This window comes from Agelaius tricolor, unplaced genomic scaffold (genome assembly GCF_023055355.1).
Source record: "Agelaius tricolor isolate 1412-34295 unplaced genomic scaffold, bAgeTri1.0.p SCAF_16, whole genome shotgun sequence".
Lineage (NCBI taxonomy): Eukaryota > Metazoa > Chordata > Aves > Passeriformes > Icteridae > Agelaius > Agelaius tricolor.
This window is the reverse complement of record NW_027269276.1, coordinates 2,007,096-2,029,894: the sequence shown is the minus strand read 5'-3', so window position 1 is coordinate 2,029,894 and position 22,799 is coordinate 2,007,096. Positions and strand designations below refer to the sequence as shown.

The 22,799-nt window shown below is 43.1% G+C and overlaps 1 protein-coding gene across 6 annotated transcripts in view; it reads right to left on the bottom strand.

Annotated features, from left to right (window-relative positions):
* The window catches only part of MEGF11 (multiple EGF like domains 11), a 254,494-nt gene extending 233,859 nt beyond the window's left edge, over positions 1-20,635 (bottom strand). For 5 of the 6 annotated variants that reach the window (XM_071441163.1, XM_071441165.1, XM_071441168.1 and 2 more), the window contains exon 1: positions 19,895-20,104. The gene's annotated coding sequence lies outside the window, so the exon portion shown is untranslated. The other variant, XM_071441164.1, reaches the window with a different exon arrangement.
* Between the last annotated feature and the right edge of the window lie 2,164 nt (positions 20,636-22,799).

Below are 22,799 nucleotides of genomic sequence, written 5' to 3'. Positions count from 1 at the left end.
CTTAGCTTTCTAAACAGGGAACATGGGATGTGCTGCATACAGAGCAACTCAGTGATGGTGCAGCAGCCATGCAAGATTTTATGTAAGAATCACATAAAAGCAAACGCATGAAGATTTGCAAGATCAAAAGTTGTTCATCTGTGCAGTAAATGCCCAGTATTGTCTCTCCACTTCCTGCCTCATGCCTTGGGATGACACAGCCAACAAGGCTTCCTTTGTGGTTTAAGTTCTGCTTGATTGTACATTAATGCAGCAGATAGGACTGAATCATCTGTTCTTGTCTGCGAGTGCTGCTGAGGATTTATAGCTCTACAGTGGGAAGCTACAAGTGATGTGTATGGGCACAGCTGAAAAGAAAAAAGGCAAGGTCATCCACAAACAGCAGGCCTGAAAAAAGGGAGGCAGTAATATTTTAAAGAGAATTAATTCTGGGGAAGATATTAATAAATATATCACAGAGTTTCCATTATATTCTGATCATTCAAACCATTATAAGGCATGGAACAGAAAGGCTTTGGTCTGGGATCACTTGGTGCATAAGTTCAGGATTAATTTCTTTAATGCCCAAGAACTGTCTCAGTCCCAACCTGCCCCTTTCCCAGCACAGGCTGCAGAATCCCCTGCTGGAGGGGCCTGGGGAGTTGCTGCCTCCAGGCTGAGCACATGAAGGATGGAGAGGAGCCCTCCACAAAGCAGGGATTGTGTCACAGCAAGAGGAATGTGAACTCATAAATTAATGTCCTTTCAACATACAGAGATGGAGAGATTTTGCAGGAAGCTGCTTTTTATCATATCAGGCAAGCCAAGGGTAGATCAGATCCCGAGCACAGGTTTTTTGGATAGGGCATGTGAAACAAAGGATAAACAAATTTCAAGCAGCTTGGTGACACAGGTGCCATCATTCAGTTAAGATTAAGACATTGTGATTTTAAAGTTACATATTTTCCAAATCTTTTTTGTGGCCTTGGGATTTCTTTATGATTTTGGATGGCTCCGTTTGCAAAGATCTCTCTCAAAGCAGATTCTGTGTGGATGAGAGTTCAGTTCAGGAGTTCACAACACTTTTCCCTTTGACATTGACTGACTTAAGGGTCTATTAAAAATAAACACATATTGAAGTGTAGACCTGCAAATTACAAAGAATTGCCAAGGACCCACCCCAGGAGGCTCCCTTTGGCAGGTTCACACTCCTGTTTTATTCACTCACACTGGACTCTCCTCAGAACCTGTGTGGACTAATCTGGGAGTGACTGAGTATTCCCCCATTCTGGAATGAGGAATAATATAATAGTTATAAATAATGTAAAATATTCCCCATTTTGAAATGGGGAATAATACTGAGAACATCTGCTGAAGAAGATGAAACAAAAAGACACCCACAGACTTTCCTTTGTTTTTTCTCAGTTACATTCCTTCCCCCGAGCTGCTGCCTCAGTGCAAGTTTTGCCCCAGTGAAGATCCACTGAATTTCTTCTATCTTTGTTCCATGACAAAAAACCCTTGTGAGACATTGTTCCTGAAGTCTCACCCCAATCTCAGGGGTCCATATTGCATCCAGCCTGCTCGAGCACAGCCACATGGCTTTGCCTATTCCTTTGTTCTCATCAAAGGCACTTCGAGGTGGCTTCCCCAGTAAAAAATGGGACAATGGTGCCTCTGACAGACTGAAAGCAGCAGAGGGTGGGATGAGGCACGCCTGAGAGCTAGAGAGAGACACAAAACAGGAGCTTTTGCCAATCCTACACAATGTGGTGCATTTGCCCCAGGAAAAAAAGATGCTTCCAAACAACCCAGTGCAATCTTTGCTGTGCAATGAACTGAATAGAGATTTGATATTGAATGACATTCCATCAAGAGCAGGAGAAGCAGAGAACTGACTGAGCCAGGCAGGGCGACTCAGCCTGCTTTGGAAGCACCAAACATCTTGTGGTGATTATCAGGGGAGGAGAAGGAGGAGGAGGAGGAGGAGGCAGCTTCCTCTGGCTCAGAATAACACAAGCCCTTCAGCTGAAAATGAAGAGTTCCAGAGAGCTCCCCTGAGCTGTGTCTGTGCAGCCCTGGCTGTCACATTCTTCATGGAACTGTTTGAGGGCTCTCCAGAACCTCCTGGGTGTGCAGGGGACACTGGGAGAGAGCTTGAGGCTTTAGCACAGCACCATTAGCAGCTTCAAACAAGGAGCTTTTGGTGACCAAAGAAACATTTTCATGATCTCAGCACAGCTTTGTCATGTTAATTTGAGAAATACTCTCCCTGTGATCTGAAACGACTGGAAGTTGTCATGGGCAAATTTACCTTTCTCTGCTACTAGAGAAAAGCACACTGCAAAGGTCAGCAGCTCCTCACACAGAAGTTTAGAAGCCTTCAAAACCCAGAAAATTCCTACGGTTTATGGTAAGGTCGCCTGTGGTAATTATAACTTTTAGGTACTGGTGTAATTTGGGGGTTTTTATTCTGTTATATGCTTAGAAAAAAAGACATGGCTTTACATTAATCCTCCAACTGAATACTGATCCCAAAATCTACAGAAAGCTGCTGATATTCCCATTGCTGTCTGTGCATTGTACCACCTATACCTAAATATATACCTACTATGGACAGTTTTGTCAGGGAAATGGGAATGGAATATGGGAAAAATGGCCTTTCCTTAACGAAATAAAGGGAATGGAAACTCCAGAAAATAAAATCTATTGAATAATCTATTTTTTATATATATACACACATACACTGAATTTTTTAAATATATAAATGTAGGTATATTTCTATCTCCTATTTTCTCCCTAAACTCCCCTGCTCACAGATCTGAGAACAGTCCTTCTAATTACATTAAGAACTTACAAGAGTGTAATTTTCCTGAAGATTTCTCTCCCACAATGGAAGATTTCAATTTGAAATATTTCCTAATGATGACCAGAAAAGCATCACTCAAAGTATTCCAATGTTCCAGCAGATGGTTCAAAGATAATTTAATGTAAGTTATGCCTACAAAGTATGTCCTCATTTTCAAAAGAAACTGTAAATGATGTAAATCAGAAGTGCTCATCTTGTCAGTCAGTTCTACATTTATATCCCAATAACCAGTTGTTTCTTCAAAACACGAGGGTCAATGAAGCCAGCAGGTACACTCAGACACAGTTTGACTGATGTATTTTAAATGACTGAAAAATGTGCTTTTCCATGTTCTGACACCAGACAGATCCATGTACAACTGCTCCAGGAATGTTTTAATCTTGAAGCTGAGGTTTGAGAGCACCAAGTGGTGTCTTTTCCTCTTGATGTGCTGCTGTATTAAAAGGAATTATGTATGTGAACTTGGCCACAGCAAGAAGAGACCTCATGTCTTGTACTGGGCTGGATTTGATTATCGAGATAGTTTGTAGTAAAATGAAAAAAAATTGTATCTCCAGAGAAGAGGAAGACCTTCAGTAATGGCATATTTCCACCTGCACTCTTACACCTAAAGCAACTGGAATGGTCCCTTTAAGGTCCCTTCCTTTTTGTCCTAAATGCTCATTTCCTCTGCACCACTGAAGAATTCAGTGAGGCAATAAAATCACCAAAGTAGACCAGGAAAAAATCTAAATTTTAAAGACCATCGTAAAGCCTGGGAAGGCTCAGATGTGTTGGACATAAGGAAGGAGGAGTACTTGGAAACACAAACAGTATAGGAATATATACAACTTCTTTTGATAAACTTATAGTCATAGGCTGGGAATTTGTACTAAAAAGAGGTTAAAATACAAGCTAAAAATGAGAAACACCTAAAGTGATTTGTAAGTTCTATAAGGAAGTGAATTAAGAGGGGTAATGGCAGAGTTTCACACTAAAAGGAGTGTATTTTGTGAGACAAAGCCATAGGACATGCTTTTACCAGTGGCCAAAACCACATTCCTTGTATGAGGCACAACATTTCCTCCAGGTACAGGATGTTCAGGGAAGGATATTTCTGGCTATTTCTAAGTTAGAAGTTATTCAGTTGAAGAACAAAGATTTTGCATTTAATTTGGAGCTGACTGGAAAATGTTATTGAGTTATTCCCTAACCAGATTGAAAATACAGCAGCAAAATCAAATCATGGGATGAGTTTCATGCTCTCTTACAGAAGTGCTTTAAATTTGCTGAAGTTAATGGTGTCTCTGCTGAATTACATCAGCTTTTTAGCTCTAAAAGAACATACTAGTATAAACTAAAACATTATCAACTTCTTATCAGCAATCTCCTTGTCTCCTCCTGGCTGCAGGGCCAGAAAGGAAGATTCTTGTTTTAGACACAGTCCAGTGAACCAAGCAGACCCCTACACTCTCAAGAAGTCAAAGCTCAAAGTAATAAAAGGTCTGAAATCCTACTAGATTCTTCGACAGTTCTGAGAGTAGGAAACAAAAAAGTCCCTAGAAACGATTGCTTTTACCTCCAAATGTTCTGAAACCTGTGATTATTCTTCTTAAACATAGATCTGTCATCTAGATCATTTCCATCCTATTTCCTGGCTTATAGCTCTGGTGGTGCTGAGCTAAGAGATGCCTGGAAAGCACCCTGGATCTGCCCATTTACACATGGAATTCCCAAATGCCACTTCCTGTGTTACAAATCCTCAACAGTCCCAGTCCAGGTCTCAAATTCTCTCTGATTCAGTCAGTGCCAAAAACTACAGACTCAAGGGCTGGGAATCAGAAAAGCTCCACATTTAAAATTCTGCTTTCTGGAGTTCCAGCCAGATGATGAGCAAAGTCTTCACATCTCTGCTTTCCATTATTGGCAAGAACAGGCTTTCCCTGGTATTTATCCTTGTGCTAGCTGCCTTCACAGGATTCCATGATAAAACAAGTAGGCTCCTGCAGGGATTTGACACATATGGATGTGTGTACCCCAATCCTGGCACTACTCTAGTCTTGCCAGAAATAGAAAGCCCCTGGCAATGCAATTCTTTCAAAAGTAAATTTGGAAGGCATAAAAAGTGGTAATTAATTGCCCAATACAAATGGCTCTGGACTGAATACAAGCCAGTTTGATTACTTAACAAATAAAATCACCTTCTGAGATGATAACCCAGTTCATAAAGTTGGACAGAAAAACATTAATTATGAAGTCCTTGCTGGGTGCACCCTTCTTTCCTGAGAGCTGGATGCCACTGTGGCCATGGCTTGAGCTGAGTTATACAGGCAGAGAGACAAAACCCAGCTCAGGAACACCCACCTTGGCCTCCCTTCGCTGACAGCAAAGCTTGGAAGCCTTTTCAAGGAGGAGGCAAGGATGCTCCTCCCCTTCTCTTGTGCCTCACCATGGAATGGGTTATAGGAGAGGGCTGACAAAAAGGGAAAGCCCAGCTCCTGCTGCTGAGGGACTGAGTTGATTGTTGCTGCAGGCATTGGAAGGGCAGATGAACAACGAGCCCCTGAGTGGGGACTGGGATCTGTGCCAACACCATGGGAACTCAGAGAGTTCTGCTGTAGTCTCAATAGGTTCGTTGTTACAAAGATTTAAACATGAAATGTCCATCCATGGACAGTTTGGCTTTCCTCAGCAGCTTCCCCGAGCTCTCGTGTCCCAAATCCTGGGGCACTGTGGCCACAGGAATACCACACGTCCCTGCATCTGTCCAGGAACTGTCCCCAGCCCAGTGCAGGGAGTCCCACAGGGGCAGCCACACCTCCTGTGTGCTCCCAGAGCATTCCCAGCCAAACAAGGGCTGCAAGAGAACATCTGCCTGCTCCTGCCCTCTTTTCCTGCTAATTTCACCCACACAGCCTGGTAAAACCGCTGAGTCTCCAACTTCCAGAGGATGGAATTTGGCTCAATCATTGTCTTTTCTGTTGAACATGCTTTGTTTGATCATAACAAATCAGCCCAGTGTGATGTAAACGAGCTGATCTTAATCAGCAGTGTACTAAATATCCATGTGACATCTGCATACATTGTTGGTTCCTGCCTGCTCTGCATGCACAATTTAATTAGATGAGTAATAAACGTGTCAAATCTATCAATGGTGTAAAACATTTGACTGCAGTGAATTTACGTCCTTGATTTGGATTGTTCACAGTTGCCTTATTGTAGCTAACATGACTTACCTATTTGTCCTAAAAAATTAATAATTATCTTCTTGCTTTTACATTGATTTGTCCAATTTTCCAGGCGGGAAATACAATTAAGCACAAATAAGAAAAAAACACCTCAAAGTTGACTGATGAGAAGTTGTTTAAAGACACTCAGTTCAATTAGGCTAAAAGCATTCTTTCTTTGTGGCAACAGCACTTTCCAAATAAAACCTGAATTGCAACAGGAGGAAAGTGAAAACTCAACCAAAAGTTGAGAATGGATTTTCCATAATTTCCTCTATTGATTGTGATTGAGCATTTTACATAACCAACATGAATTATTTGTTAAATTCTTAAGAAATAAATATATTTTCTCAAGAGCTCTTTTACTTAACAGAATTTTAAAATGTGAGTCATAGATACTGAAGTGGCTGTATGTGATTTTGTTTAAAACCCTGTGCTTGGGTTCTCAAAATGTTCATCCCAGCCACACCATCTGAACAATTCCTTTGAATGGAGTTGGGTTGGAATTAGGCCGAATAAACTTCTCTACTTCCAAAAATCATAATAGATAATAGAATTGACTTGCACCAAAGTTTATTACACAGCCACTGGACATAAATGCACTCAATATAATCAAGTTGCTACTTCTCATATTTTAATTATAGGAAAAGCATTGTGAAAGTCAGACTTCCATTAAAAATAGGCAGTTTAACAAGATCTAATAATAAAAATTTTTACCAATAGGAATATTCGGAATTAACTTTCTGTGTACAAATTAGATTTCAAATAGCAAGTTCATTTCTCTGGTGATCTAATTTAGGTTTTGGTATCAAATAAGGTCTCAAACACATAAAAAAACTCATATGGTAAATTTTCATCTCTAATGTTTTCCAGCTGGTCTCTGATAACTATTCCTAATTGTACTTGTTAAAAAGTGGATTTATGAATCTCAATTAGACTGCTTTTACTTATGCTACAGCAATTTTCAGTACCAACCAAGACTATTTCAAGATAGAAAAAAGTTTTATGTGGATGAAAGAATAATTATGAAAATAAAAAAGAAAATGCCTTTTATACCATTTAATTCTCAGTAATTCTATTTCAATAATCCAAAACAGAAAATACAGCATGTAATAATCATTCTGGGAACTTTGTTCATTCCACGACTTACAAGGTACTTTTATTACCAGGATATTCACTTTGCTTCTGTGCCCTACTGTGAGCATAAAGATTTACATCATTCTCAGTGAATCTATTTTAATTTTCTTTGCAAACTTAATATCCTGATTCAGCAAAGTGCTGAGATGGAAGCTTACCCTGAGCACACACTGAAGGCCCCAGTCAGTGTAAATGATCCTGGAACTCGTGCAGGGCAGCTTCAGCAAACTCATCCTTCAGGTGACTCAATCTTCAGCAGGTACCCAGGTACCCTTTATTTCATCATTTTGCTGCCCCGTGTCCTCAGCTGTGGAATAAAAGCTCCAGGACAGCCCTGCCAAGCCCTGTGCCCCTCCCACGAGTGGCACTGACTCTAATCCCAGTTCTCACCCACTCTCACGTCAAACACCCCATGCACAATTTTCCGTCACCTTCCTGTGAAATGTATTCCTTGAGATCCTTCCCATCCCCTCGGCTGTGGGACTTCATAGAATCACGTCAGAGAATCCTGGAATGGTTTGGGTGGGAAGAGACCTTGAAGCCCATCCTGTCCCAGGGGCAGGGACACCTTCCACTATCCCAGGCTGCTCCAATGCCCCAGCCTGGCCTGGGGCACTTCCAGGGGCAGCCATGGCTTCTCTGGGCACCTGTTGGTAAATGTGACTCTGGTAATGGTTAGGGTTAGGGTTGGTAAATGTGACTCTGGTAATGGTTAGGGTTAGGGTTAGGGTTGGTAAATGTGACTCTGGTAATGGTTAGGGTTAGGGTTAGGGTTGGTAAATGTGACTCTGGTAATGGTTAGGGTTAGGGTTAGGGTTGGTAAATGTGACTCTGGTAATAGTTAGGGTTAGGGTTGGTAAATGTGACTCTGTGCCTGCCATGCCATGTTTATGGCAAAGCCAAACTTCCACAGTTTGATAGGGAAAAAATATAAGTGGCATAAACTGTTTTAGACAAAAATACCCCATCTATGGGCAGCAATTACTGCTACAATCACATTTTCTGTTACAGTCTCCTCCAACTTTTCCAGATGGCCAGGTAGTGGCTATTCCTTGGGAGTCACCAGATGTTCTAAAATGAGTGACTCACGTCTCTAACATTCAGATCTCTGAAAAATGCCCAGGAGATCAGAGCTGAAGACCAAGACCCTCCTGCATCAGAGGGAAAAGCAGGTTCTTCCATGGCAAATTCTGAAGTTCAATGTCATTATCCCTAATGGAATAACCGTGACCACTCTCCTGGAACACCACTGTCAGCCAAGACAAGGGACTGGACTGGTTGATTCCTGCACATTTCCTTCCTTGTGAGGCTGAATATAGATACAAGAATGGTATTTTTACAACTTCACAACACTGGCTGTTGTTGCAGCCAAACTTTTTGGCTTGACCGTTTGATTTTAGATATGTATTAAGCAATGCACAATAAATTCTCATCCAAAAGAAATAGAAATACAGGAGCACATGCAAGGCAAGCTCTGGGCACAGAACAGTTAACACAGGCCTGCTGTCCACTCCACGTTTTCCTTAAAAGCTGCTGTGAAAAAATCCAATTTCTCCCCAGAAGTATCATGATTGAAAGCAACAACTTGAAAACAGCAATATTTTTATGGGCTCCTGTGAAGAGGATTCTCCAGTGCTCAGTAGGGTGAATCCAACCTTCTCAAAAACACTGATCCCATTATTCAGTTTTGGTAATTAAAATGTTTTCTAAATGATTGTTCCCCAGCAGGAGGAAATTGATTAATTTTAATGCATTATTGTATTTTAGCATGGAACAACATTGTCTTTTTATTCCTCTCCTCAATGTTCCCACCATTTGCAGATGAATTATTTAGATGTGAAGATTTGTCTACTGTGTTTGATGTGAAGCTTTAGGGAGCAAGTGGAGAAACCCAAGGAGTGCCTCATCATTTGCAAGTTCAATTTCTTTCTATTTGGATATTGATTAGCACAGCACATATCATGAGGAAGTGGCTTGACTAAGGGAACATAAATGTGACTTTAACAGAATTTACATATTTAGAAATGCATTTAGGAGTTCCATTATATGCTGCTTTTTAAAACAACTTGTTTCACTTTGAGGGGATAGTTTGGGTTGTGTTTTGGTTTCTAAATTAGGCAACAGAATCTTACTTAATTTATATATATTTTAATGACACTGAGCAGCATTTACCAGCATAGTGCCTCTTTATTTAGGTCCAAATCCTGAGTCCTTTGAAATACACTCATTAACTTCAGCTGGTTTTCAGTGAGGCTGTTAATGACTTACAAGTGTTAGAAAAGCTGAAGCAGCAGACACCTGACATCAAACAGTGGCTCAAAACCAGATCCTGTCCCAGCTGAGGAAAAGAGATGTGTGTACCTCACAGTTCTATCACAGCAAGCAATATTTTAAATAATTAGAATTATTTTGTGTTTGTGTTCATCTTCTGGGCATTTTGAGTGGAATCAATGCTGCTACAGATGATCTAAGATTAAATAGTTTCTTGGAAGTGTTTCTCCTGCTCACAATATTTTTTTTCTATGAAAGCTTCTGCTTGATTAGAAATTAAAAGGGAAATCCAATTTGATTTTATCAGAGAAGAAAAGTTTGTTTACGTATCAAGTTCTATTTTCAAGCAGAATTCAGATAGCTGAGAAAACAATCAGGTCTTCTGAAATTAAGCAATGATCATCCAATAATGCACAAAATACAGCAACAAACTGGAACAGAACTACTTGGCTTTGGACTTAGCAGCAACTGGCAGCAGTCACCTCCATAAAATTAAGAGAAATGAGCAGAGCAGACTGATCTATAGCTAATGCAGGACTAATTTGCCCAGGGATGCCTACAGTGCTCCCAAGAACTTTGCACAGGATCTTGGAGCACTCTACAAATATGTTAAGATTTAAAAAAATATCAGGAGCATTAGAATGCCCAAAAAATGGAAGGCAGTGGTATTAGGCAGCCTTTGGCACAGCCAAGGACAGGCTCCTCCTTTCCTGGTCCTGTAACACATCACTTTTTCTGGCACTAGGTTTATCAAATAAACAACATTTGTTGTAACATTTCTTACTTAATATCAAATTTACTAAAGTGCTCAGGGGTCTCAAGCAGAATGAAGGCCTCCATATTTTATGTATAGAAACTGTGTGTCCTTAAATACTCACTGTCCCACATATCTCTAAAAATCTCATCTTCAAAGAACACAAGGCTTCAGTGCAGTTGAATATCTCAGCTGCCAGCACTTCCCACCATCATGGACTTGGTTTGAAACTCAGTTTGAAAGAGGCTTTAAACAACCACAAGTGTTGTCCTTCACACAGCAAACTGATAAAGTGTGTTAAACACACCAGTGAGCCACACAGGGTATATTGTTGGCTTACATTGTATGGATTGAAATCTCATGTGCAATTGAAAATATTACAGTAGGAAGGGGAATGGCACAAGACCACCTTATCCTAGTTCCAAACTCCTCAGTTTCCCATCCCTTACAATAATTAGCTTTAGTTAGACAAGAAGAATTTTTTGTTCCTTATTAATTCCTACATAGTGAATGACAAGCTACTATGCTAATATAAGAAAATACTTGTATCAAAGTTGGTTTTTTCTTGTATGACAGGCAACATGCAACACAAGACTTCTTTGAATTCCTACACAGATGTCCAAGATTTTAGCTGGGAAGAGTCCAGCTGGCAGCTGGGGTTCAGTGTGAAATGCAAACACTGCAGCTCTGCTCTCTCCTGGCTGGGTCAGGTGGCCTGAGCAGGGACCACATCTGCTCAAACATCTTTCTGCCTGTGTTACCTGAAGTGACACAACTTCTAAAGGCTGCATTCCTCACACTGCTCCCCAGGATGATTCAGGAGAGCAGATGTGCTCACCCTCACACACAAGGAGTCAAGCTCACCCCTCCCTCCTAACAGGGCTATTTTTATGCACACTGATTTGCACCATTTCTTCTCCAGAGCTCTGATGCAGGACTGAAGACTTCACAGCACTTCTTATTTTTGCCACCCAGTGGAACAATTAAGTGGTATGCAAGCACCATGAAATATGGGAAGAAGATGCTTTTAAATTTGAAAAAGTAACTTTTCTGTAAAGGGAGTCAAAGATCTCAGGAGCATGGGGGATTCTTGGGGTGCCCTGTGCAGGGCCAGGAGCCAGACTTCAATTATCCTTGTGGGTCCCTTCTAATTCAGGATATTCTATGATTCCATGGTTCCCAAATGGATCCACTGAAGTAAATCCAGCACTAATCCAGGCATTGTGCTGCCTGTTGGCAATGGCAAAACCAAGCAATGGCCAAACTGAGCCCATGTTCCATCAGCAGGAGGAAAAGCAGCCCAGACACACCAGCCCTTCCCTCTCTGGGTGCTGCTTTGAGCACAGTTCAGTGGCACAGAACAATCAGAGCCCACATTTCCATATCCCTTTGGCTAAATACACCAGGCTATGTCAGCAGTACCTCTGCAAGCTGAGGATGTTCCCCTTCAGCAGCCTGCTCATTGCTGGGCTGGGTGTGAGCCCCAGAGCCTGCTCCATTCACAGCACCTGTGCAAACATCTTTCTCTTACAAAAGTCAACAGAGCTACGAGTTTATATTCAGTTTCCAGTGCACATTATTTTAAGTACATCTCCTGCCTTTCAATGCCTGCATGCAAAAGAAAACCCCAACCTTAGCTCTGTACTACAAGGGGAACACAGACCCTAAAATTCTCCTCTGGTTAATGCTCTACCAAGCTGTCCCTCAAGTGGGAAACTTAATCCTTAAGAAAGCCTAAAAGGAGGCTGGGGGAATAAGGCAAAAGACCTGCAGGACCATAGGAGAGCAGGGGGAAAACCCATTTGCAAAAAATTGGGAGGATGCTTGGATTGTCTAGAAAGCATCAGTGTTAGATGCTGGACACTACTCAGTGCAGCAGCATCCTGCTAATTATTTCTCTCTCTTTCTGTCAGGCAAAAGGCTCTTGCACAGCATACACAGATCTGATTCCTCACTTCACATTCTCAAGTCAGTGATTCTGAGTGAGCCTTTAATCTGTTACTGAATTTTATTTAGTTGTCTCTTTGTCCCTTCTTGTTTATTTTCTGAATTGTGTTTCTTTTTCTCACTTTTTTCTATATATAAGTGGCTTTCTGTGTCCTTCCTGCCCACACACCTCTGCCTGCCAGGCTATTTCCCATTGCCTTTCTGTTTAACATTGTTTGCCCCTTACTCAGATTTCCCACATTTTTTGCATCTTACAGATCAGAGCAAGAGGAACAAGCTGAGTTTCCAGGCTGGGCTCAGATCATCCACAAACAATCCCACGGAACATATTTTGAGAAATAAATTTCACTTACATCTTCATGAGCCAGAGTGGTACAATATAAATCAAAATAGAGTAAGAAAAATAAAACTTTCCAGATTCCTGTGGATTGGAATGGATGTAGCATCTGCCTCAACTGTTAAGAACACCTACTGCATTCACTCATTTGCTACCTTCTGACCACAAGCAGCAGATGGTATTTTGTCATTGCACAGACCTCAGTTCCCATAAATCACAATTTCTGCCCTGCAGCATTCATAACCCAGTGCTGGGTAACAAGTGGATGGATCCTCTCCTGCAACAGGCACTGCAAATGAGTCTCCTTCCATGTGCAGCTCACAAATCTTTCTGTATATTTGACCAGCATTATTTATTATAAATGAATATTTTGTAAATATAATTTAATAAATTATATAAATAAATGATAATAAATATAATTTAATAAATGTAATTCACTACTCTTGTCATTTTGGTGACGTTCCCAGTAGCCCTCACTGCACAGACTCCATCTAATCAATCCTCAATTACTATTAACACATCCTATAGGCTGCTGATGTCTTCCCTGCCCAACATATAACACATCATTTGAGACACTATAATGGCACTAAAGAATCCAACCCAAAAGGACTTCCTGAGGTTATTTACATTCACCACCACCAGAGAAAACTGATTTGTTGGAGTATTTAATTTTCAAGTACTTTGCAGTGTTCTGGCAAAGTTATTACCAGTAGTTCTGGTCAGTGACTGCAGTTACTGTACTTTGCTCCTCAAAATAAGTTCAACATAACTCAGTGCAATGACATTTCCAGCTGAAAGATTACCTCCATTAGTTAGGGCTACATCCAAAAATCATCAGGGAAAGCTTACAGAAAAACAGCAAAAGCATTGCTCCTATTTCCTATATGCTCAGCTCTGTCATTCTGGAACACTACAGCTATCAAAACTCATCATGTCTAAACTGAAGCTCAGAGTTACAAATGATAATTTTCAAATTTGTTCATTCATTCATTTACCATAAAGTTTTTAGTCTTTCTTCACAAGTAAAATGAAAAGCAGGCAGTATTATGGAAGGGTGGGATCCATCTCTCCAAATTGAAGTACAAAAGTTGGGTGCCTGGCCTGGTCAGGACCAGCAGCCTGCCAAGGACTACCTGGATTTCCCAGATTTCCATGGAGGAGGGGAGCAGGTGTCATGTCCAGAAGGCAACTCATCCTAAAGGTGACATCCCCTGCCAAAACAAGCCTCCAAAAACCCAAACCTTTGCAAATAAATACAGGCATAGAACTCCTCTCTCCTTGGAGTTTCAGGGCATGACTGGTCACATGGTGTTTGGTGAAAACATTGCACAAGAACACCAAGAATTACATTTTCTGATGCTTGAATTGTGTCTATAAAATAACTGACTGGTCCTGTTTGGATGCTAAGATGTCTACGTGGAATATGCAAGAAAAAAGAAATTAGAAGTAGAGAAGGGGTGAAGAATATTGCTACATCAGATATTTTTCCTCAGTCTGAGGAATGGAAGGTGCTATGACTTTAATGGTTTTGATTTGCCATATCCATTTTAACTCACAGAAGTTAATACAAGTTCAAATTAATCAGCCAGCACTTCTTTAAAATGATATTTACAACTTGTGCATTTAAATGAAGGCAAACAAAAGTAAAATTTATGCTACAATAAAGTATTATTGTCTTAATTCTTTAACAGAATTAAGCTAGCTGTGGCAAGTAGATAAAAGCCCTTTGAAAAGTGAAACATTGCTGCAGTCTGTCTTGTCAAGGCTCCTGCTTCTGAGAATATTGATGGTTTTCCTGTTCCTCGAGAACTATAAATGACACAGCAGGTCAGCGAGACAGTTCCCATCTCAGTCTGGATATTTCCATCCAGAACTAGGGGATAATTCACTCTCCATCCCCAGGTAACCCCAGCCTCTCTCTTCCCACTGCCAACAAAGGCCTTAACTCTGGACTTCCTCCTGAGAAACAAATCCCATAGCTTGTGCTAACGCCACGAGCTGGCCAGGGCTGTGGAATGGCAATGAAAGCATCCAGAGAGCAGGGTCCAGCCCCAGCACCCGGGCAGGGGCACTTTGTGCAGTGGCTGCCTGTCAGGAGGTACCAGACTGTGATGCACAACTCATGTGACACACTGAGTGTCAGAGAAGTCACCTCCCAGTGTCCTGTGCTGTGCCAACAGCGTGCTGGCTGCTAAATGACTTTACATTCTTCTTTATTTTTCTGCAGAGCTTATTTTAGAAAGGTTGTATATCAATCTGGAAAGTGCTGTGAACATGATGTTATCATAATGGTACCATATGCCAGTTGACTACTTACAAATCATCCATGCTTCCCTCACTTGGTAGATTTTAAAAGCATGATAAAGAACTTGATTCTCCTCATGCTTACACTGGATTTATATCAGTGCACCTCCATGTTTTATACTGGTAAAAAAATATTTGTATCAAAACCTCTACAAAGCTTTAAAGGCTCTTAAAACAGCAACATCCAAACAATAGTTTTTACTATTCAAGTAATTGTCTCAAAACCAGATGTGAGTGTTAAAGACTCAAACATATAAAAAAAGTAGGATATGCTCCCAAAACACCTTATCCATCCCTGCAATCTACAGAAATAGGTTACATCCTTTAACTTTAAAGCTCTTTAAAAAGCTTTAAAGCTGTTAATTTCCCTTCCTGGTTTGGCCCCTTTAGGAGGCCACAGTGAATTCCAATACTCCACCTGATCATTTCTCTATAGCATTTTCCTCCTATCTGTGTTCCAGAGAAATCAGATTTTCATGAGTTCACAACACTCCATAAACCTTGCAAAAAATTAAGTTCTGTAAGACTTGTGATAAAGGAGGAGGTTAGCAAAGGTCTAGATCTTAACAAGGAATCCAAGATAAAAGGCTAAGTAAAACCTCTGAATATCTGAGCTTAGGAGAACCTGAACCTATTTCCACTCATATCTACCAGTTAAATATCGAAATAATAAAAACCAAAAATAAGACAAACCAAGCAAAAAAAAAAAAACCAACACAAGAACTTGTTTACAAATTCCTCACTTGGGCAACCTGTCAGCTGTCATATTCTGACAAGTTTTATGGTGCCTTTTTGACCCTTTAAAATATTTTTCGGAGTGACTATTAGCCCTTATGAAATGTTTTTGGTGAAAAAAGAACTGGAAAATGAACTAGGTGAAGTTAGAGCACAGAACTATTTTCTCTCAGCTACTCTCTTACTCCTCCTCCAGGCAGAGCACATGTTTAGCAGTGAATCTCATTGCAGCCTCGTGCCTATTCATTCATTCATTAGCCTTTGTTCTCGAGCTGGTGCCAGGAGCAATTCTCAGCGCTAGTTCTTACTGCAAAGGGAGAAGTGAGCCCTAAAGTTCTGCTCTTGTTTGCAATCTGGTGTGAGTTGGGTGAGCTCTTCATTCCCGCTGCATTTCTGTGAGCGGGCTAAGTGGTGACCTTCATCTTGTACCTCTCTGCCTCGCTCACAAAGAAGCTTTCATACAAATTTCAATAGCTTCCCTTTAGAGCAGCAGCCAGCCTAGAGAACCTGCCTGGAGGGCTGAGCTCTACTGGTCAGATCCAAGTGTTTGTAAACACACTCATCCTGGAGAATTCTGCACTTGTGTTTGGTCATCTTGACTGAATGCCTCAGATTCTCTGGGCTGCACCCACTCTCACAGCTACTGAGTCTGATCTTCACAGCAGTGTGGGATATTGTCTCTTCATGAATTTGGTACTTTAGCTGTAATTCATAAGGTAACGGTCACATTCTACAAACTCTTAAACAAAATTCCTCCTCTCTACCTGCACACATCGATTGTACATTACTCACAGGATTCACAGAGAAGTGTCATGTGGCTGAACTCTTCTGGCAATCTCAAACTGATTCTGTCTGGGATTTGTCTCCTCTGAGACTGGCTCTTTTAATTTTCTACAAGCTTTTTCATGTCTCACTCTTTAACATACAGAACTTCTCCACTGAGGTTTCAATCAGTTTTGTGCAGAGGAGCATACGGGTGGATCTGGAAGCATGGTCAGTCTGCACGGCATAGAACAATGAAAGGGAATTTTTTCTATCTTTTCCATTAATGTCTGAACAAGCCTTTCTGGGGGAACTCATTTATTCACAATGGTAATTGTAACTATGTCATTGATTCAGGGTTTTACTATTAGCCATTTTTTGAACCATGTGAGATAGTCAGGGCAGGATGCTGTGGTTTACAGGGATCCCAAGCGCTATTTGGGACACATGAGGAAAACCAAGATGTCTGCATTGAGCACCAGATCCAATGAGTGTCTCCCAGGACAATGGAATTCTGGTGGAGCAGCAGCTGGAGACCAGGCAGGATACCCTGGGGAACGTAAGGGGATTGTGAGACCTGAATCCTACAGGCATCTACAGCATGGTCTTAGGTCCATCACCATCCCTGAAGAACCTCTCAGGGACTTTGGCTTTGAATTGGCAACAGATTCTGCCTCTTGCAGCCTCACAGGTTCCTTTGCATGGATAGGCAAGGCAGAGAGGGGCAGTGGAAGTGCCTTCCATTCATGCACTCCTCTGTGAGGTGCAAGCAGAACAGACATATTTGGATAAGAGGACAAAATGACAGTAAATGTGTGAATAGGTAATTCCGACCCAAAGGGGACCAACAGATGATGGTTTGGGGGAGCCCACCACACTCCATGCACCTGGGAGTACACAAAGGCCAATGGCAAGCATAGATGCTGCAATAAGAAAAAGGTAAAAACCAGTGCAGGCACCACACTCCACACTCCCCAGTGCCTGCAGCCCCCATGTTTCTAGAAGGAGACTTATGGCTTTTATATGAAGTAACTGTGAACTCTGTAAAATCTCCATTTAAATTCCCGACCCAGAGATTTGCACAGCAGCACTGCAAAAAGTAGTAATTACACAGAAGCTTTTTAATATGCACTGGTATGCAGCACTTCCCTTTTTAAGCTGAACAACCAAAGTAGTATCATAAATATTATATTCAAATAGTAACCCAAACCACATGGTTTTGAAAACAATAACCAAGCACATGCTTTGCGGGAACACAGAATTAGAAATGATTTCACATACAAGGATAAAAGGTTTGCAAGAATTGTGATCACGCTAGAGAGAAATAGTTTATGCTATTTCAGACTGTACTCGAAGGTATTTTCACAGCTCCAATATAATTATCTGTTTTCAGTGATTTATAGTTTTGCCGTATGCATTTGCTTAAATATTAATTCTGCTGCCTGGTGTTTAAAGCACGATGGATTGTTCAAAGTGAAAATAGCTGAGTGCCTCACTCACAGTAAATATGGGACTTCTTAAAAGGGACTGTTGGCTTCTGTTTGATTCTTTGGACAATTAATTTATATTTAACTTTAAAAAAAACCAAGAGATCAAATTAGGCCTTTTTCATAAGTAAAAAGCTGGAGCAACGTAATGCAGCCTACTAGTGAGTATTTAACAGCAGCCAATTGGGATTTTTTAACTAAAATGACAGAATTTTTTTAAGTAGGTGACTGGAAGAGACTGGAAATAAAGACAATACTGAGACTGTTCAGAAAAACAGATCATGGCCACATGACCATTTCAATGTTTCATATGTTGAAACACTTTCACCATAAAACTCTTGCAATTCTGTAACCAATTATTCAGGTATCAACAAGAAGCAGCAATGAAACTGAACTTAAGAGTTTAAACACTGAAGAAGCCTCCAGAGGTTGTTACTGACAAATAAGCCTTGAAACTGATTTTGCAAACATATTTCACACATGCTTATTAGCATTTATTAACCTCATCAAAGACAATTTCAGGTGTCCCACGCCAACTTTAAGAGACTCCAGAGCAGGGCCCATGAACATCAACTTGTTCATAAACAAGAACAGATCTGTGCTCTGTAAAAGATTGGCTAAAATCCAGCCCTGTGGTGAGGCTGTTCAGTCGGTTTGGTCACCTTTATTTAGCAGCACTATAACCAAGGCAATAGACCTGAAAGAATCCATCCAGCAGGCACTAACTACTCTGAGAAGGAAAATTTGTGGGATTTTATTACAAAGTAGACATGGGAGGAAGGTCCAAACAGCAAGAGGGACAGCAAAGCTCTGGATGGACTCTAGGAGACATCTAAGCATGGGAAGGATTCTGACTCAGACTTGAATATCCCAGCATAGATCTTCTCAGATTTCCTTAGCCCAATGATGTGAAATTGAGATACAATGTCCAGCCACTTAACCTGAGATTTCTATTACAAAATACAGGACTGAGCATGACAGGGGGTGGGATCTCCCCCATCTGACAGGTCGTGGAAGGCACACAGGCTGCTCCATTCTCGCTAATTTGTGTGTTACATACTTCTGTTCTAAGTCGGGGGCAATAAAGACATGAATTGTAGCCCTCCTTTTAGTTAACTCCGGACTTTCTTCCTATGGGGAGGAAGGACGGGCTCAGCCCAGTGTGCAGTGATCACAGTGATCACAGGAGATTTATTTACCGAGGAGCGATGGCTGCCTTGGGTTCCCAACTACGGATGCCCTGCCCGCGGCTCTGGGTCAGTCGGGTGCCCCGTGCTAGCGCTGGGTGCCCGGCACAGACAAGCACAGGCGCCAGAGCTGCGCGCGGTCCCTGCGGGCCCATGTCCTGACACTGCCAAACTTCTCTCTTTGTTAGGAACCATCTGGCAGCGTGGCCAGAGCCCTGCCTAGGCAAAAGAAGGCAATGTTTGGCAGCAGCGAGCAGCACCAGTGAGAGTGAGATTCCACCCCCTTGCCAGGCTCTAGAAACGCAGGTGTCGCTTACACACCGCATCCTACAACTTCTCCCTGCCCCAAACGCCTTCTCCCACCAGGAGCCCCGGCAGGTACACGCAGGGGAAGCCACTACAGCCACTACAATCCGAGCAGCGAGCGCCAGCCCGAGTCCGCTCGCCCGCGCAGCGCAGCAGCCCGAGGACGGGGACACGCGGGGACACGAGGGGACCAAACCCGTCTCCTGCAAGCAGAAGAAAGTTCGTGCCGATACAACACCCCAGTAAACCACGCGGGGGGCAGGAAGCGGCTTCTGAGAGGAGCGCTGATAGGGGAGAGTCCTAATAAAGCCGTAAGATCTCACCCACGCACACATCTCTTAGCTCAGCACTTCCAAAAGCATCAACGAGAACGCAAAGATTGAGGCAAGGGACTGGAGAGAGACTGCCTCCCCCCGGCTCGTCCTGGCTGCCTGGGCAGTTCCAGGAGGAGCAGGGCAGGGGCTCCGTCCCTGGCAGCCGGGGGTGCAGAGGATGCTCCTTGCCCCGCAGCAGCGCCAGGAACAAACGGGGCGTGGGGAGCCGCAGCTGCGGGCACGGGGCTCCGGTGCCGCGTTCCCGGCAGCGCCCAGCGCTTGTCCCGGCTCGCACCTACCTCGGCGGGACCCGGGTCCGGCTCCGCGGGGCTGCGGCGAGGGACGGCGGCGAGAGGCGGCGAGCGGAGCCCGAGCAGCCTCGGCCGAGCCGGGGCCGCTCGCACGGGGGCACCGCGCCGGTGCCGCTGCCCAGGACGGGCGGGCGATGCTGCTGCGGGGGACTCCGGGCGCCTCTTTGGCTCTGTTAGGAAAGTTACCGCGGCCACACGACCCACCTTAAACCCGCCTCCCCGCAGGACCCGGGGGAGGGGGAAGGAAGAGGAGGGCGGGAGGAGACGGGGGAGGGGGCTCGGAGCCGTTCTTTTCCCGGCGCAGAACCAAGTCACAGCAGCATCTCTCGGGCAGTCGCTCCGGGATGCAGGGCTGGGCGCACCAGCGCATTCCCAGCTCTCGCAGGCGCTGGGCTGAGGCTGCGCTCCGCTCCCCTCCCCCTGGATTCTCGCTTTGACGTGCGGTACCAGCTTCAGAGCGCAGAAACTTTCCCGTTTCCTGCGGCGCTGACGCTGATTTTTGGCTTATTCGTTTGGTGATGGTTGGTTTGGCATCTCGTTATTTATTTAACCGTTTGTTGTTTCGGGGAAGGGGGATTCTAGTCCCGATGCCTTGGGCTTTGTGTATGTGTTTTGGGGTTTTTTTCTCTGCCCGATTCAAGTAAAATACATCCAATAGCCTAGAAGGACAAAGAATCAGACTGCCACTCCGGCATGCCAAGGTTGCCGCCCGAACATGTGGGAATGAGGAAGCAAACTGTAGCCGAGGCAGAAACACTTGGTGGCTCAGCAGAGGCAGGAGATGGGGGGAAAGCACGGCTCCCTGCCTCCTGCGGCTCAAACACCGCGGTCTCCCGAGCAGAGACCTCTCAGACTCCGCAGATGTGCTTAGAGGGAGATCATGCAAACTTCTGGACCCATTTCAAGGTGCCGGGTTTGCAAGTAGCGGCACGCACGCAGCTGGAGGAGCGGGCACACACGGGCAGGCACGGGCAGCTCGCAGTGCCTAAAGCAGCCCCGGCACGGGGAGACGCTGCCTCGAGCCGATACCACGCGGGGTTCAGGGGATGCTAATGGGGAAAAGCGCCGTGGAAAATTTACCTCTTCTCTAGCATCCTCTACCGTCCAGAGCATCTGCCCTTGCACTGTCACATCGACTGCATCGCTGCTGCTCCCGGGTGGCTCTGTGCCACTGCATGCTCAGGGAGGCATCAGCCAGGGAATGAGTCGCACCCCACGGTTGTCATTTTCTTCCTGAAAGATGTACCAGAAGTTACAAATACATAATGATTAAAATCATTAGACCAAAAGGCTCATGACAGGTGATTTGAACAGCTGCACTAACTTAGCTCTTAGCCAGCAATCTTATGCTTGCACAGGCTTTTCAAGATGAAATGCTCTACTTGTGTTAGGTGCTATTACTGATTATATTCTAATTAGAATAACAATATTGCCTGTGATCCTGCTTTTTTAACATCTCAGTATGCAGGAAACACAAGACCAAGTCCCTTTTTGATAAAGGACCAAAAGGATTAATAGAACTTTTTTTTGTCACCGTAGCCACACGATGAATCCCCACATTGTACAGTATTTTATGTCCATATGAGGCTGCCAAAATCCTTTGTCCTGCACTGTGTGTTTCTTGGTCACGTGCCAGTGCATGACTGCAGGTGATGGCAGTGTTTCAAAAAGGACATTGTTTGGGCCAGGATTGGTACATTGGCTCCATAGGGGACTCCCTGCAACCTCCCAGCCTCCCAAAAAACTCCTTCACTCCAGCACTGCCTTTGTGCCCCCAGGTTCCCAGCCCTGCCTTGCCTGGCTGTGCTGGTTTGCAGCATTCCTGAGAGCCTGCAGCAGCCCCCTGAGCCAGCAGCATGGGGCAGTGGAGGATCCCTGGGTGCTGGAGTGGCTGCTGGAGAGATTCCTCCTTCCCTACCTCTTTTCCAGGCCCAGTTCTGCTCCCTCCCTGGCTCCACAAGCTATTTTTCTTCATCACCCATGGCTAAGGCAACCTAAGCAGGTTCTGCAGTAGTAGTGGTACCTGAGATGAATTCCTCACTATATTTCTCCACCTGCTTTAAATTATTTTTTACCAAAATCCTAATGATGAATATCAATAATAAATTAGCAATCGTGTTCATTTATTAAATTATTTTCAATATTTAATACAATTCAATAGATCAAATTTGAACTTGATTTATTGAATAAATAAAGATAATTAGGTTTTGTTGTTTGTCTAAGAATATTAAAAACCACCAGTCGCTCTATACTGATGGCATTGTTTAGAACTCAGTTTTGTCACCAGTTTCCATTTGAGGAACTATTTAGCATCCCTGATTTTCCTTTTTAAATGGTAAGAAATGCACAGAGACTAAACCAGACTGCTTAAAATGAATTAGGCAAGCCTGCTGCGACAATTTCTTTTTTCTTTGTCTTTCAGTGTTCTCTGTAAAACTTTCCAAAGAAGTGGCCTGTCAAACTCTGAGTTCTCTGGACACCAATGAAACCCAAGATATTACATTCTGCTGTATGACTTTTGACAGATATTTCAGGCAAAGCATTCAGCCTCACTCTTCTTGCTCATATAAAATCCCACCCAGCTCAGTAATTTCCCATGGAAAGTTCTGGCATTCTCTGCACTGTGGTTGTCTGCTTGCAGGGGTGTAGATGTCAGTAAATGCCAATGGATGTGGCTATGGATGCGTCTCCATTTGAGGCTGATTGCTGGAACACTCATTTCTTCTTGGTGTCTATTTAAATGCAGCCACCTTCTAAAAGACATTCAGTACAAACAGCACTAGATTGCAGCACACTGGTTCTAGTTCAGTGCTTCTGTTTTTAAAATGTGTAGTTTACAAAAAAGATATATAAAAAAGACAGTTTGGCTTCTTTCTTATTATTGTTGACTCAA